We start from the raw sequence: 17,540 nt of genomic DNA, 5'->3' as shown, positions 1-17,540 counted from the left end.
ACCCCAGAATTAACCTTCTAAGTTTCTCTGCTTCCTTATTTTGGCTTCTTACTTTCAGGCGGCTCTACTGCAAAGTGTACTCTATTACAAAAGTACATCTGACCCTGTTCCATACAGTCTTTTGAACTCCAGCAGGCCCTTGAACTCCCAGGATATTGGCCTGGCTTGTTCTCATGGTGATAGCAGAAAAGCAAGAGAGAAGAGCAGAATTGCTAACTGTCAAAGAGGCTTCTTGAGACACAAACATAGAATGGGCACATTGTTACTACTGTGGTCTTCTGGGAATAAAGGAAGACCACCCAAATGAGAAAAAGCAAAGGCTTTTTATTCAGAGCTTGATAGAGCAAGGAAGTCAGCCACTGTCACTTGCATATGACAGATTCAAAGACAGGCAGAGGTGTGGGAAGCTTTCTAGTGGAAAAAAAGAGAAGGCCTCAGGTGAGCTGCAATTGTAGGTTGTTGCACAGAGCAACTATAGGTGAGTTAACTGGGAGCGGGGCATCTTATGTGATTGGTTGGGGGTGCATATTTAGTTTTATCTAGTTGGTTCTAATTTGGAAGCAGGGGCAAAAATTAGGAAAGTTGTCAGTTATTAATCAAGTCCTGACCATTTGTGGCCAATGGTTATGAAAGTTATTGTTTCTTTTTCTGGGCTGGGTGCTGCTGGATATTGTTCATTTAAATATGAAGTCTTTCGCTCTCTTGGCAGAGTGAGTCACAAAATTAACCCCTATTCAAAGGTGGGGAAATAGACTCCACAGTTAATGGGAGGAACTGAAAAGCCACATTGCAAAGAATGTGGACACAGGGACATCATTACTTGAAGTCATGAAGGCAATCAGCCTAAAATAAGCTTCCAAGGTGTGTGAGGGACTGAATGTGAATTATAAGGAAAAAAAGGGGTCGAGGTTGATTCCAAGTGTTTTTGCTCTAACTGGAAAAAATGGAGCGTTAGGACCTAGACGACAAGGAGTAGAATTAACAACTTCATTTTTGATTTAAATATCTGAGTGGAGTTCGCAACTGGGTATACAAATCAGGAGGAAGTTAGAATGGAAATAATAATTTGGTAGGGAGTGACTCAAAGAAAAGAAAATAATTGCTAAGTCTTGAATATTAGAGAGATGCAGCAAAGCAGACAAAGAAGTGGCCAGTGCATTAGGGGGACTCCAAGAAATGGTGGTATCCCAGAAACACAGGGAAATAAATGCTTCAAGAAGGACATAATCAATATAATCAGCTGTGTCGAATGTAGAGCAACAGGAGGACAAGGAATTCACCAGTGAATTTGGCAACAACTTGTAGATCAGTAATGGCCTTGACATTGGTGACCTCCTAAGATTGTTTCTAGACTGTCTTTTTCTCGACCCCCTACTCCTACTACACAGGGTGCCAGTAACACCCCTCTCCCAGAAGATCGCAGTAGACTTACTACTGGCCTCCCCACAGCTGCTTTGCCTTCTTCCCAATCACTGCCATACTGTAGCCTCCTGTGTAAGTCTGTGGGATTCTGAAAGGCTGCCACATCTCCTGACTCAAAACGGGCTTAGTTAATATTTTTAAAATAAATTAATGACATCAGATGAAGTCTGTGAGATGCACAATATTGTCCCTGTTTTAAAGATGAGGAAACAGATTCAGTGAGGTCAAGACTTTGTTCCAGGAACTGAACAACAGTCTGCCTCACTCCTACCTGCTGACTTTTCATGTATGTTTGGCTGGGATGTGAGGGTGGGTGGTGCTCACCACTGGCTGGAGTTTCTCTTTTTTTTTTTTTGAGACGGAGTTTAGCTCTGTCGCCCAGGTTGGAGTGCAGTGGCTAGATCTCGGCTCACTGCAACTTCCGCCTCCCGGGTTCAAGCAATTCTCCTGCCTCAGCCTCCTGAGTAGCTGGGAGTACAGGCACCTGCCACCAAGTCCAGATAATTTTTGTATTTTTAGTAGAGACGGGGTTTCACTATGTCGGCCAGGCTGTTCTCGAACTCCTGACCTCATGATCCACCCGCCTCGGCCTCCCAAAGTGCTGGGATTACAAGCATGAGCTACCGCACCCGGCCTAGAGTTTCTTAAGGACAGAGTTCATATATTATTCATTTTGGAGTTAAAACTCATCCCTGTGTTTCTGATACTAGTCTCAACAAATATTGACTGGATTGAGTTGCAGAGAATTGAATTTCATAGATTTGAGGTGAACTGAAAAAATATGCAAATCTTGTAAAAATATGTTTAGGTTTATCTTATAAATTTTATTTTCAGTTTATAATAGCAATTTCTGCCTCCCTCTTCCCCCTTTCATTGTTGTGGTTTCTTTCTTCGGGGAGATATTTTTTCATCCACACTTGCAGCTAGTTGGCTCTGGCAGAGGTTACCTATTGTGCTTTCTGGCTCACCTCAAGTACTATTTGTGTTTGTCTGATGGAGAGAGAATTCAGCCCATTATGAAGCAATAGAAATTGTGTGAATGCTTTCAGCCTGGGAGTCAGTGCACTCACGGGAAGTAGGGCTCTCAAGCTCCCGCAGACTGCGGACCACTTAGGTGAAATAGACGAAGCCCACGAACCAACAACCGCCCTCATTCCCACTTGGGGCTGCCCCAAATGAAAACCACACCCTAAGAAATGGAAAGCTGGTACCACCTCTGATGAGCTGCAGACGAGACAGTGCCTGCTTTTATTAAATATCATAAACAAATAACTTAATAATACCCAAAACCAAACCATCGATGCTATCACACAATCTACAAGCATTAATGCCACAAGACCACTGGGTTCTCCAACTGTAGACTACCAGGTGGCACCCAACAAAACTTCAAAAATATCCTAATTAATGGTATTTTTACCCTTAATAATGATAATGGTAATAATATTGATAAAAATAATACATGACAATGTAACTTTCAGTCTGAAGTAAAGTTTATAAAGAAGTTCAATTTGATCTCTCAGAGCTATACATAAGTTTGGTTTTTGTTTGTTTGTTTTTGTTTTGTTTTCTTGAGACTGAGTCTTACTCTGTCTCCCAGGCTGGAGTGCAGTGGCGCAATCTCGGCTCACTGCAGCCTCCGCCTCCCGCGTTCAAGCAGTTCTCCTGCATCAGCCTTCTGAATAGCTGAGACTACAGGCGCACACTACCATGCCTGGCTAATTTTTTTTTTTTTTTCAGTAGAGACGAGGTTTCACCATGTTGGCCAGGATGGTCTCGATCTCCTGACCTCGTGATCCGTCCACCTCGGCCTCCCAAAGTGCTGGATTACAGGTGCGAGCCACCACACCCAGCCCCATACAATAAGTTTGTGAGGAATACTGAACAGGGATTATGGTGACTATTCCAGCACAGATGAAGGCTCAGAAAAGATGCATGTTAGGTAAAATGATTCATGGACAGGAAGTTACAAAGCCAGTAGATCCCCAACTCACATGCTTACTTGGCCATCTTGAGGGTCTGGGACTATGATAGACTGAATTACTGCTCCCAACTTTTCACTGCCTCTCTGTTACAGAAGTATACATCTGAACATGTTGCCATATAACTTTATAGTTCTTCCCCAAATGGGTGGACTACATTTTCCTGCCTCTGTGAGTTCAGCTGGCCATGTGACTTGCTTTGGCCAATAAAATGTTAATGAACATTTTATTGTGGGCAGTGGCTTTAGAGGGTTCCCATGGCTTGGCTGGCTCTCTTGCACTCCTATCATTCACTATGAGAAGATGCCTAGGATAGTGGTAGAAGGAAATTGAGAAGACATTTGGAATAGACCTGCATCCAACCTGCATGGCAGAGCCAAACCTACTTGAATCCATCCAGGTCCAGCTGAAATAAGCCAAATACCATCCAACTTACAGATCCAATGTGTGAGAAAAATAAATGTTTACTGCTATGAGCCAATGAGTTTTGGGGTTGCTTATTATGCAGCTCTATTATAGCAAGAGCTAAATAACACAGAAACTATGTCTTATTTTATGAGTGGGAATTTGGCTAAGGGGTGATGGATCTGTTGCCGTGTGCAGAAAAATGAGCACAAGTTTTGTAGTCATAACTCGCAGAACAAGCACTCAAATCCCAGTTGTGCCACATCTCAGCTACGTGACCTTGAGGAAATTACCTACTTGTCTGAGCCTTATTTCTGTTATCTACTAATCAGGATAATAATAACTATTTTGTAAAGTTGCTGCATGGATTAAAGGAGATATTTTATGTCAACAACTAGAACAATATAGGAACCACAATTTTCCATAACTGTTTCTGTCTCAGATCTGAGTAAAATGTCTTTTTTTTTTTAACCATATATGCTAGATTTTGGCCAACGTCGGGGATCAGGGTCTGGAAAGGTATCTTTAGTATTACATGACTTTCATTTTATTTTATTTTAAATTCAGTGTACATGTGCAAGTTTGTTACATGGATTAAATTGCATAATGCTGAGGTTTGGGCTTCTAAGATACCCATCACCTAGATAGTGAACATTGTACCCAATAGGTAATTTTTCAACCCTCATTCCCTTCCCACCAGCCCCCCTTTTGGAGTCCCCAGTGTCTATTATTTCCATGGTTTTATCCATGTGTACCCAATGTTTAGCTACCACTTGTAAGTGAGAACATGTGATACATACCATGTGTTGAACCCAGGGTTTAATCAGGAAAGAAAGAAAGAGAGAGAGAGAGAGAAAAGAAAGAAAGAAAGAAAGAAAGAAAGAAAGAAAGAAAGAAAGAAAGAGAAAGAAGAAAGCAAGCAAGAAAGAAAGCATAGAGAGAAAGAGAAGAAAAAGAAAGAAAGAATAGAAAGAGAGAGAAGAAAAGAAAGAAAGAGAGGGAGGGAGGAAGGAAAAAAGGAAGGAAGGAGGGAAGGAAGGAAGAAAGAAAGAAAGAAAAAGAAAGAAAGAAAGACAAGCAAAGAAAGGAAAGGAGGGAGGAAAGAAAAGGAAGAAAGAAGAGATGAGAGGAGGGAAGGAAGGAGGGAGGTAGGGAGGGAAAAGAGAGAGACAGAGAAGTAATAGGGGAGGGAAAGAAGGGAGAATGAGAGTTTAAATGCAACTAACCTCAAGACCTCACATAGGAAAAAGTGCTTCCTCATTTCATCCTCTCAATGCATTCCTCTCGGGCTTGCAGTGAGAGTACAGAGACTGAGCCCAGATATGCAAGAAGACTGTGGTGAAATATGAGAAATGAAAATGAAGAAGTTGACTAATGTGATTAAGATCACATTAATCACTAACTAACCAGTCATAATAAGTACCTGACTCCTGGAACTGCTTACTTGCACCTTCTGTTTGTGGAAGGTACATGGCTTGAGCTCAGTAATTAGGTGCTGATTGAGTATATCTGGGATTGTGCCATAACCTCTCTAGCCAGAGGGTTTATGTGCCCTCCAGGTCTAAAATTCTATGATTATGGCAAGCAAGATGTAAGCACAGTGAGATAAACACCACATGGAGGTGGTTCATCGGCTGGTTGCCTAAAAAAATGTTAGTGTATTATATGATAATATAAATGTTTTTGTTTCTGGCACAGATTCTTACTTTTAATAATGTTTAATACAATGTAGGTATCTCATTACCATGTATTGATATATTCATAACCAGCAACATTTGGCCCCTCTTGTTTCAATAGCAACAGCTGATATTTATTTTGAACAATTCTTTGGATGCCCTTCTCCTTCTTTAGGAAGGAGAGTGTGTACCATACTTTGCTAGGCACTGAAGATGCAGAAGTAAAAAAAAAAAAAAAAAGTGTCCTTTCTATGATCTCCATTCAAATTCTTCATGGGTCTGGACCAGTCATTTTTGGCTCCTTATGAACAAGCAATTTCCCCAATGCTGATCCTCAATTTCCCTTTCTTCTCATGAGTTTGGTGAATCTTTGGGAGTAATTACAAATATTCCAGGAGTTTTTGACTCTCCATTTTATCTCAACCCTTCTCATATGTAATAAATTACTAGGTGGGATGTTTTTCCAGCTCACAAATTTCTCTCCTTTTAGCCATGCCAACTGCCCTCTGGTCACAGCTAAAGTATCCAGAGTTATGACACAAGAACCAAGCTGAATCAAACAAATTCTGTTATTCAAGAAATTGAGATTTGAATTCAGAGACACAGAAGACCCACAAAATTTACTTAAAGCAACAATTTGTTTTTTCTCATGAGCCTGTGGGTAGTTGGACAGTTCTGCTGATCTGAACTAGGTCTGGTGGGGCTCACTCATGTGCCTGCAGTCAGCTGCGGGGTTGGATATGCAGTTTTCAGATGGGTTTTCTCTCATAGCTGGGGGTTCAGCTCAGAAATCTAGGATGTCATAGCTCCACATCTTGTGCCACATCATCCATCTTGAGCCAATATCTTGTTTGCCACATCATCCATTAGGCTAGCCCAGGTATATTCTCATGGCAAAGACAGGGAGCAACCAAGAAAGTGGAAATCTGAAAGTGTATTAGTCCATTCTCATACTGTTATAAAGAGCTACCTAAGACTGGGTAACTTAAAAAGAAAAGAGGTTTAGTTGATCTGTAGGCTGGGGAGGCTTCAAGAACCTCACAATCATGGCAGAAGGTAAATAGGAAGCAAGGTACATCTTACATGGCAGCAGGAGAAATAGAGAGAACGAGGAGAACTGCCAAACACTTTTAAACCATCATATCTCATGAGAACTCACTCACTACCGTGAGAACAGCATGGGGAAAAACCACCCCCATGATCCGGTCACCTCCCACCAGATCCCTCTCTCAACATGTGATTACAATTCGAGATGAGATTTGAGTGGGGACACAGAGCCAAACTATTTCTGCAAGTGTTATTCAAGTTTTTGCTGACACCATATTCACTACTGTTCCATGGCCAATTTCAGACTCAGCATGAGAGGGGGCTACAGAGTTACAGAGCAAAGGGCATAGATACAATGAAGTCTTTAATTGAGACCATTAATAAAAGTAACTAACCATAGATTTGAAGTCAATAACCCTAATGGCAATACTCTAGAAAAAAGATATGTGGAGGCTCACTGCTGAGTTCCCTAGAGAGCCCCTGATTTCTGCATTTCCAAGATTTGAATATTCAGTCATTTATTTAATTAAATGAGCTACCCTAGAATCCTTCTGATAAATCTTTCCTGCTTAATTCCACCAGTCAGTTTCTGTTATCTTCCACACACAAAAAGTCATTATTATCATCATCTACAATGACCTTTAACTAGTATACCACTTTTTGCCAATTCTATATCCAAAAATCTCTCATATTCATCCCTTTCTTGCCACTGTTAACAGTTACTGCTTCAATTTGAACTTTCATTATCTCTAGCCTGAACCACTGCAATAGGATTTCTCAACCAGAATATTAAGCTGTTGGACGTGAACTCCACTGTAAATTGGCTTCTGGCCTTTAGTATTCCTCAGTTACACTATTTGGTTTAGTTATTGCACTAGGCAATTTCCAACTATCAGATGTCTCATACCTTACATAGAAGAGCTAGTTGGTGATTTTCTATGGAGTTTAATGAGAGTTTAGAAGCTGTGCAGTGTTTTCCACATTTTCCAAATACTTACATTGATTTTTCTAAACAAAAAAAAAAATTCTTTTACTTTTTTTAGTTAGCATCTTATTTGAGGTCTCCCAGTCTCTCTGCCTCTGTATAGCATGTAAAAATAAATAAATAAATGGCAAAGAAATTGTCCTTTTAGAAATGTACTATTTATAATACCTTCAGTAAAGAAAATAACATTATAGTTTTACCTTTTAAGTAAATGTTATCTATCCAGCTCTAGGATATTGAAATTGTTCCAACAATATGATAATCTGTTGGTGTCAGGGAATTTAAAGATTGCATTAAAATTGAGTTGATGATAAGAAGAAAAGGAACCAGCCACTCAACTACAGCGGAACTGTAACAGTTTTTGCATGAATCAGAGCATGCTCTCACTCAGTCTTCTGTGGTTAACTATGTGTAATACTTGAAACACTGGGCATGCATATATTTAAAGTAGAGTTTTGTTTTATTCCAAGGACCTACACAGTTATACAACTGATACCGTCATACAGTATATATACAGTAATGGATTTTCCCCTCAATATATGATGAAAACAATATAAAGCTTATGATACCCTTTACAGAAAATGTTTTCACCTCCAAACTCCACCTTCATTTAGCACTTTTTTGGATTTTTTGTTCGTTTTTGTTCTGAGGATGTATGGACTCAAGCAGGGGTTGGCAAACCAGGCTTGCAGACCAAATTTCACTGACTCCCCACTTTTGTATTCCATTTGCTTTTATAAGTAAAGTTTTGCTGAAACGCAGCCATCCTCATTTATTTACATGTGGTCAATGGCTGGTTTTGCTCTACCTCAGCAGGTTGAGTAGTTGCTACAGACACGATATGGCTCATGAAGCCTAAAATATTTACTATTTCCCAAAAATGTCTGCTGGCTTTGGGTCAAAGGAAAGAGGATTTGCTTGGGGTAAGTAGATATGGGACATACCTTTTAGAAATGTACCATTCATGATATCTTCAGTAAAGAAAATAACATTATAGCTTTACCTTTTAAGTAAAGGTTTTATTCTGAAGAGAACAAAGCTATGACTTTCGGCAGATTAATTTTCTTCTTAGAGCCTGGCTTTTCTCCTTGTTAAATGGAAACAATAACCCTAGTTTTACAGAAGTGTTATGAGAATTAAACAAATACATGAATAGCTTGGACCTCACAAACAGTAATTTTTCCAACCTTCATCCCTTACCCTCCACATACATCCTACACCCCTTCACTTGAGCTGTATAATTCAAACCTACAACAACTTACGTTTTAAATCATTTCAAAAATCATGTTTCAAAAAAAAATCACATATGAAGGACAAAAGCCCAGCCTCTTCATGATTTCTGAATGGGTGTAATTTCCTAGTTTTCTCTTCCCTTTTCTTTCCCCTGATGTACTTCTAAAGGGATGGAGCAAACAGCGCATCTACCAGTTTGCGTAAGAATCACCTTATACAGTGAGAGCAAAGCAGCACATTAAAAATGCAGGTGTGGTTCCAAGTTATTTAAAATCAATGCAATTTAAGGTCCACAAAATGATTCTCTTGCAGTTAAAAATGGGATTTGGTTGCACCTAAAGTTCAGCATTCATAAATTCATATTAATGCTTGACAATTAAATTATAGATTGTAGCTATCACGGATATTCTCCAAAGAAGTGCCAAATTCTCTAGTGAGAAGTTCTATTGATCCTTGAAGTCTTTTTGCCATAATTTTAAATACGTTTTTGTGCTTCTGTGATTAGGAAACAGATGTTCAAGAAGATCACCACAATTTTCAAGTTCAAGTTTGATAGTCTGCAGCTTTCATCCTCATCCCCAAGAGCAGGTTCCCCGTCTCCTAAACCCTGTTCATGCGTTTCATCCATGACCTTTGATTCCATTTCCTAAGCAAATGAAAAGGCTAATTTCTAGGTCCAGAATTGGGGAAAATATCCAGGAGTCCGGATGAGAACTTGCCTATAGGTTGCTGTGTCCAAAATGGTCGTAGGCTATTGCAGAAACTGTTCAGTTTGGATGAAAATGAACTCTAGTTAGGTAGATTGCCTAACAGAGTAAATAACTTAAAAAGAAAAAACAAGGGTGAGTAACCAGTATGAAAATCTCACTGGAGGGATAATAATAATGATAATGACTGCTTTTTTATATATATGCTTTCTTTGCACTGGGCAGTAGGGTAAATTTGTCAGTAGGATGACTATGGTTATAAAGATTATTCATGGCATAGCACTGAGCACATTGTGAATGTCACCCCCTAGAGTCAAGCAGTGTGCAGCCTGTAGTCATTCATGGCAGGCCTACATCAATAGATTATAATTGTATTATTGCACTGAAGATTTTCTACATACTTTACCTCATTCAATATCCACAACAAACCTCTGAGGTAGACTTTGTCACCCCCTTTTCTAGAGAGCTATCCAAATCTGGAAACTGATTACCAGAGAGGTTAACTAACTAACCCATGTCCACACAGCTACTAAGCAGAGGACCCAAAATTCAAACCCAGGTCTGCCTTGCTCCGTGTTTTTCTACCATTCCACTGTGCCGCCCCTTAATTTTGGATTGTTAGTGAATACCTTTTAGAACACAGGAAGTTGAGGAGCTTTTACAGTTTGCAGTATTCCACCAGGACTGAAGCAATTTCCTGGGAAAGAGAAGAAGGCTCACAGAAGGAGACAGAGCTCTTTGAGGCCATGGTGGGGATACCATTTAGTAAACTGTTGGATGAGGCTCTGAAATGGAAAAGGCAATGATCAACTCTGAAATAAAATCTCTGTGAATGGGTCTAACATGCTCCCAGAGGGTCAGCTTCCTCGAGAAGAAAGGCTACAGGGTTAGTACAGGGACAACACTGTCAATTGCTAACTCAGTTTCTGATAAGAATTTATTTCCCCCATAATTATATCAGAAATCAATGCTTCCAGCTTTAATGGTCAACCCACATTCAGTTGGCCTCTTTATCTTATCATGAAGCTTTATTTGGATTTAAACATAACCATAATAATTAACAAAGAACCCAAGTCTAAAACCACCCAGTTATTTATTGACTGTGAAAAGCAGGTTTCACATGAGGTGATTTATAAGAGAGATTATAAAGGTAGTGCTACAAGCCATAAAGACAATGAAAAGAGTCAAAGATCTACTCAATTTAGCCAACTTTGGACAATATCACCATCTCATTTTTGTAGGCAGCTTGGCCTAGGAAAAAATACACACTTTGGAATCTGAAAGACCTAAGCCTAAACCTTAAACTCATGAGCTACGTGCCCATGGACAGTTACTTAGCCTCAATTTCTTTCTCTTAAAATTAAAATGATGCTATCCATCTCTTTTGATGTAATGTAAATTTATAAGAAAGTATTCCTAGAGAGCCCAATACATTGTACATAGCACATAGTGGGTATTCTGTAAAAGTTCATTCTCCTCCCTCTACCTTCAATGTCTGTGATTTTTTGGCCTTGGAAACTTGATCTTAGAATCTCAATTCACATAAACCTGTCAATATTTGATTGCAAGCAACTTGAGAGAAATTGCCTACGGTTATACCCAACACAAAGTTGTTTCAGATTCCTGCCTTGGAAAGATAGAATCTTGCAGAGCAAAAATAAGAGTGACTTTTATTCATTAAGTCAATCAGTGTCATCAGGTATGAGCACCCGCTCTGTGTAATGATCAAGACTCATGCTCAAGGACAGGAGGTAATTTCAATTTCAGAGCCCCGCTATTACCCAATTTCAATTTCAGAGCCCTGCTATTACCCAATGAGAATATTCCTTGCCTAAGATTCTTCCATTAACAAAAGACATTGTGTCTTGCCAAGTTTCAGTAAGAACAATAATACCAAGGAAAGGATTACAGAGTTATAATACCAGTTAAAATATAAGAATACCAGGTTATGGTATGAATATGCCCACTGATAAACTTATTCTCCCTAAACTTACTGCAGGAAATAGAGTGCTTTAAGGGAATTGTTTGGAGAGTCAAAGAAAAAAATCAGTTACTTCACAAATATGTCCTACTTTATGATGTAAGAGTTTGAAGATACTGTTTCTTCCCTAAGGCTTATAGTTTCACCAGGAGACAGTGCAGAGTGAGATACTGGAAAAAGCAACACTCAGTGTCAACCATGCCCAAGGGAGACATCTGCTTCCCATGATTGTCAGGACTCAAAAGAGAGCTAACCCGCAAGTGAGTGTCACATAGAGAAAGAGAAACCACCAGGCAACAGTAAGTCTCAAAATGATGTCTTGGTTGACATATCTTTGTGATAAATTGCATCTATGGCTCTAATTCCCCACCCCTCCCTATTTCCATATCTTTTGCCACGTACTGTACTTTTGTAGTGCCCTTCAGTATAAGTGAGGGCACTCTTTGCTCATTTACTTTTGACCCAGCCATGTGATTTGCTTTAACCAACAAAATGAGATGAAAGTGAGGTGTGCCTGTGCTGAATTTAGGCCTAAAGAAGTCCTGTGTGCTTTCCCTTGCTCTAGGCTGGCCTGATGGTTCTAGCATAAGAGACATGGAGCAGAGCCACCGGCAGCCAAGTCCAGCCTAGACAAACCAATCCCCAGCCAACCCACAGACTATGAACAACAGGAAATGGTTGTTTGAGGTTGACTTGCTACACTCAATATCTAACTAACACACTTCAATATTTTTTCTTCACAATAAAATCAGAGGTACCGTAAGATCCACCAACACTGCAAAATAAAACCAGAGCCAGGAAATGAAAGGGAAATGAGAGGAAAAAGATAAGAAGATTATGGGTGAGGAGCACGCCTCTGAATTTTTCTCTGAGGCTAAAAATCCTAATAATTACAAATACAGAAGGAAAAAAGTAGAAAAGACACCCAAACCCACAGATATTTCTAGTGACCCAGACAGCATTCACCTGAAGTGTGGGTGCACTGGAAAGTCACAGTCCTTAGAATGAGAATTTGGGTCCTCAACTGATACATAAATGTTCTGAGCACTTTTATCTTACCAGTTAAAACAGGAAAATGATACTTCTTTTTTATACAGTAGACATGAGGATTGGAAACAATAGCAAAATAGAAGAGAGTAGCACCTGACAAATTAGCAATAAATGATACGTACTGGTATTGGTGATAATTAAATGTCAGCTTAATGTTCTGGTCTCTATACTCTGCCTATCTTTTCCCCAAGACTTGGTTAATTTATCTCCCTCTACACATCCTTGTTCCCAAATCCTTTGACTTGCTCCTGATATGGTGAACTAATAGCTGGATCTTACAGTCCTGTCCCTGACAATGATGACAATGTAAATAATTTTTTAAATGATGACATTTAAATCAGTTGAAGTGCTTACCAGGCAAGTAACTAAGCACTTTATTTACATTGTATCTTCTTCTCCACATACTGGCTCTGCTGTTTTATCATCCTCTCCGTTTTACAAACAATAACATTGAGAAGCAGATACATTAATTACCTTTTCCAAGACTACTGCCATTAAGAGGGAAATAAAAGATTTAAATCTGAAATTTTAGAGTCTGGTATCAAAGACTGTCTTTTTTACAGCTACAGAAATCACCCACCTCCCATACTTTCAGAACTTTTCCATGGCTGACAGGTTCATAACTCAGTACCCTCTGCCTCTAGGACACCAGTTTCTTAGTGAGTAGATGTGACGATGAGTTGAAGTAGGTGCTCTTGACCCCTAAGCAGAGGCCAGTGACAATTTCCAACCCTGCTAAAGTTGTAATGGCAAGGACTCTGTACCCCTTACCAGAAAAGATACTACAGAATAATTCCCAACCTCCCTACGCCTCATGGGCATAGGGAGGTTGGGAATTATTCTGTAGTATCTTTTCTGGTAAGGCGTGCAAAAGGAGGTGCTGAGTGGTCAGGCCACTGCTGTCTATGGGCGTTTACTTTCTGCTTTCAGACTTTTCTCAATTAGGCAGTGTAGCAACTCAGTCAGTATGTTCTAGGAGGTCACTCTGGGAAGATTAAAACAATGAGTTAAAGTTTCATTTTAGACCCTTAATAGCCCAATCAATAATTTAGGGAGCAAAGAAAACATTTTCTGGGAAAGCATTAGCTTAAAACTGAAAAGTAGCTTCTCGCCCCTTGGAAATTACACAGTTTTAGCAAGGGTGGAGTCAAGGCAGAAGAGGCTGACAACTGCTTTTCAAATATTCTCTCTCTCTCTCTCTCTCTTTCATTTTTCTCTCCATACTTCTTCCTCTCTCCTATCTACTCCTCTCTCTTGTTCTCTGCACTACTTGTACTACTATTTGGTATTTTTTTCTCATCTTTCTGAATATTGCAATTACTGGTGCAATAACTAATTAGTACCATAACAAATCTGTTGCTATAAATTATTTTTTCTTGGAAACAGATCAAAATCATTATCTACTAATGTTTAATTTCACTTGAAGTGTTAGCCCCACTTAAAATTAAAGATTCACCTTAAAGAAATTTCTTCAATTTGAATCAAAATTGTACTTTGTCCGATGTGCTTGGCTGACTAAAAATGTTTAATTTAAAAATGTAAAAATAGATAAGATTCTAAGAGTTCCAAAGCTGTTTTAAGACTTTATGTGACAATTAATAATATATCCAACTTGCTGAAACCTTTGAACTGATATTCAGGAAACTATTTCAAAATGCGTATTTTTCTTCTCTCTAGTTATTGCTGATTGCAAATGCACTAAGAAATCCATTTGGTTTGGGAACAAGCAAGACTTCAGAGAAAGTAACCTGACAAAGACTTTTGCCTCAAAATTTGTTGATCTGGACTGAATTATAATACAAAATCATAGCCTAAAAATACAAATGTCCTATACTTTTTTAATGATAGCTCACCCAAACAGTTCAAAGTTATAACAGAAATTAGACTTATGAAAGAAAGCTGGTCCTGAAGTGGTCCCTGATAAAAAGATGGAGAACAGAAAACTAACAACTAACAAATGATAGACAGCTTGTCCTTTCTTGTCCTAAAGAAAAATAAGGCATTTGGATGGATTAAATATGTTAACTGTAAGAGTATAGTCACATCCCTCCCTCATCCATGGCAGACACCTGCAAATCCCTCAAAAGCCTGCATATCAGGGGATTGGAGTTGTCAAAGAGAAAAATCCCTATTTGGTATCCCAGGACTAGATGACTGTTCAAACTTTTTAAAAAATATTGTAAGTCTTTAAAATGGGATTATTTTTTCAAGTTCACAAGGCTAAGGTTATGGCTAAAACCTGGTATCTTGATTTCTAGGTTAGTTCATGTTTATAAATTGATATTGTCTCTCTAAGTCCTACCCACACCCTCTGTGCCTTGTGACATTACCGTGATCAGGAACCCAGGTACATGCTGGTCTGTCTACTGCTGACACTGCACCAGGAGAGAGCCCTACTGAGCTGCCATCCACTTCTACCCAACTTCCTTAGTGAGACCTTAGTCCATTCCCCAGGCAGTGGACCTCCAACTTTAGCTGCATTAAAATCACTTCAATGCCTGATAAAACACAAATTGCTGAGAGTTTCACACCCACAGAGTTTCAGTCCCCATAGGTCTAGATGGGGCCGAAAACTTTTCATTTCAAACACTTGTTTTGGGACAATTTTCTATGAGTCTCTTGTATTTCTGCACATCTTGCAAGCAGAGGCACTATCTTCCTTTTTTTGTGGACTACTTTTCAAGGATGTATTTATACTTAAATACAAGGATATTTTACTACTCAGAAGATAATAAAAGGTGGGTGTATTTGCTGTCCTATATAATAAAGATAATAATGTCTCTGTCTAGAACAAAGGTCAGGCGGGTTTCCTGTCCATTATGAAAGATTAGAATTCCCTAAACTCATGATTCTTCTCCTGTAATGCAAGCCACTGCACGTGCAGGCACTTTCTGGCCTTACTGGCATTGCCAGCGGTAATCAAGGATTGGTGCAAGCACTGTAATAACATGTTTCAATTTATTTATAAGGTTTTTGTCCACATCCCCTTTCTAGTACATCCACTGAGTTCAGGACTCCTACTGTTTTTATTCCTGTTTTGGTCCTAGGATTAAAACAGAGCCAGGTACAGAATGGGTGCTTGATAAACATTTGCTGAATGCATGAATAAATACATAAAAATTAATGATCAACAACCCAGCAAGTTTAGTACAACTCTTAACTCCATTTTATAGATGAGAAAAGGGAAGTTTAGAGAGTTTAAGTAATTTGGCTAGAATCACAAAGCTAGGAAGTTGTGAAGCTGGGATTTGAACTCTTCCACCTAAACTCATAAACACGATATTCTACTTCCTCTCTAACATGTATATGTATATCTGTGAAAACAATGAGAACAGACTAGGTGAGTAGTGGCTACTTGACAATCCTGGTGATTGTTTTCTTCTTTCCACATACCTACACTTTCTAAATTTTCTACCCAAAAACGAACATATGTAGATAGATAGATAGAGAGATAGATAGATAGATAGATAGACAGATATTAGATATATATGCATATATATATGTATGAGTATATATATAAATTTTATAATGAGAAAAAAAACTATTTTTTTTGAGACGAAGTCTCGCTTTTGTCCCCCAGTCAGGAGTGCAATAGCGTGATCTCGGCTCACTGCAACCTCCACTTCCTAGGTTCAAGCGATTCTCCTGCCTCAGCCTACTGAGTATCTGGGATTACAGGTGCGTACCACCACACCCAGCTAATTTTTTGTATTTTAAGTAGAGACAGGGTTTCATCATGTTGGCGAGGCTGGTCTCAAACTCCTGACCTCAGATGACCCGCCCGTCTCGGCCTCCCAAAGTGCTGGGATTACAGGTGTGGGCCACCATGCCTGGCCGAAAAAAACTATTTTAAAAAAATCTACTGAATGGCATTATTTCAATGATGCTTCCACCACCAAAAGTACTTCCAATGTCTCCTCTAGAATTTCCCTCAGGAGTAGTAAACAAAGCACACAAGAAAATGATTCTTCATACATTGTTATGCTTCATCTTGACCCCAAGTGGGCTTGGCCCCCTCAACCACTCCCTTATTTAATTCACCAAACCTGATATGATTTCAAACAGCATTAATTTTTTTCCCAAAATCAAGCTAGACAAACATTTGCAACTGCTGAAGAAGTTAAAAGAAATCAATATAAACTCTAAGGTCAACCCCTCATATAGGTTCCAAAAATAATCTTCAGCATCTGTAAAATTCGTGGCTTAGTCTCCGAAGACCATTAAACATAAACTATCATTTTTTCTCTATATAAGTTTTAAAAGTCAACATCCTTAAATCAAAGTCGTATTTCAGGTTTTTCTTTATTACAAATCTTTGAAAAGTGGTTGTCCTCATGGCGGGCAACTCTATCAGCCTGCTAGCAAGAACCCACCCGGCTGTGCCCCACCCCTAGGCTCCCTGACCAAGACAGCTCAGAGTTTACTGGAAACACAAAAAAAGGAATTATGCATTCCCGGGCAGCACTCAGACCCATGTCATTTAGATTCACTAAGATAATCAGTATTTGATCATTAAGAGAACACTGTACTGTTTACAGTTTTCAAGCATTTGGGACATTCTCCTTTGTTCATTATACCCAATTAGAAATTTGAATTAAGGTTTCCATTAAGCAAACACAGATCTCTTTTCCCATGTTTGTTGTGGAACAGAAGCCAACAAGCCTCTTTAATTTCCTTCCAAGTTTTGTATATGAATTACATTGTTGAGAATGGAGTTTGGTAATATAATTGTTCTCACTCTGTGCATTTGGGCCAACTGGTAGAAGACAGCACGACTCAATCAAACCTCTCTCTTCTGAAAACCATTATAATTTTTCAATATTATTGCCTTAGCATTTGGAGATACATTTGCAGAATTTTGTGAAAATCAAAATATACATTCTGTACATTGTCTTTATAAATTATCTTATGATGCCATGAAAAGAACCCCACTTTGGAAATCAAGAAATCTGGATTCATGGTTCACTTCCATTTACTAACTGGAGGATTTAGAGAAAGCTATTTAACTTCTCTGAGTTGAAGTTTTCTCAGAATTAAAATACTGGATTTACAATT

This window comes from Pan troglodytes, chromosome 3, assembly GCF_028858775.2.
Source record: "Pan troglodytes isolate AG18354 chromosome 3, NHGRI_mPanTro3-v2.0_pri, whole genome shotgun sequence".
Lineage (NCBI taxonomy): Eukaryota > Metazoa > Chordata > Mammalia > Primates > Hominidae > Pan > Pan troglodytes.
The sequence above is the reverse complement of the archived record's forward strand: the minus strand, read 5'-3'. Positions refer to the sequence as shown.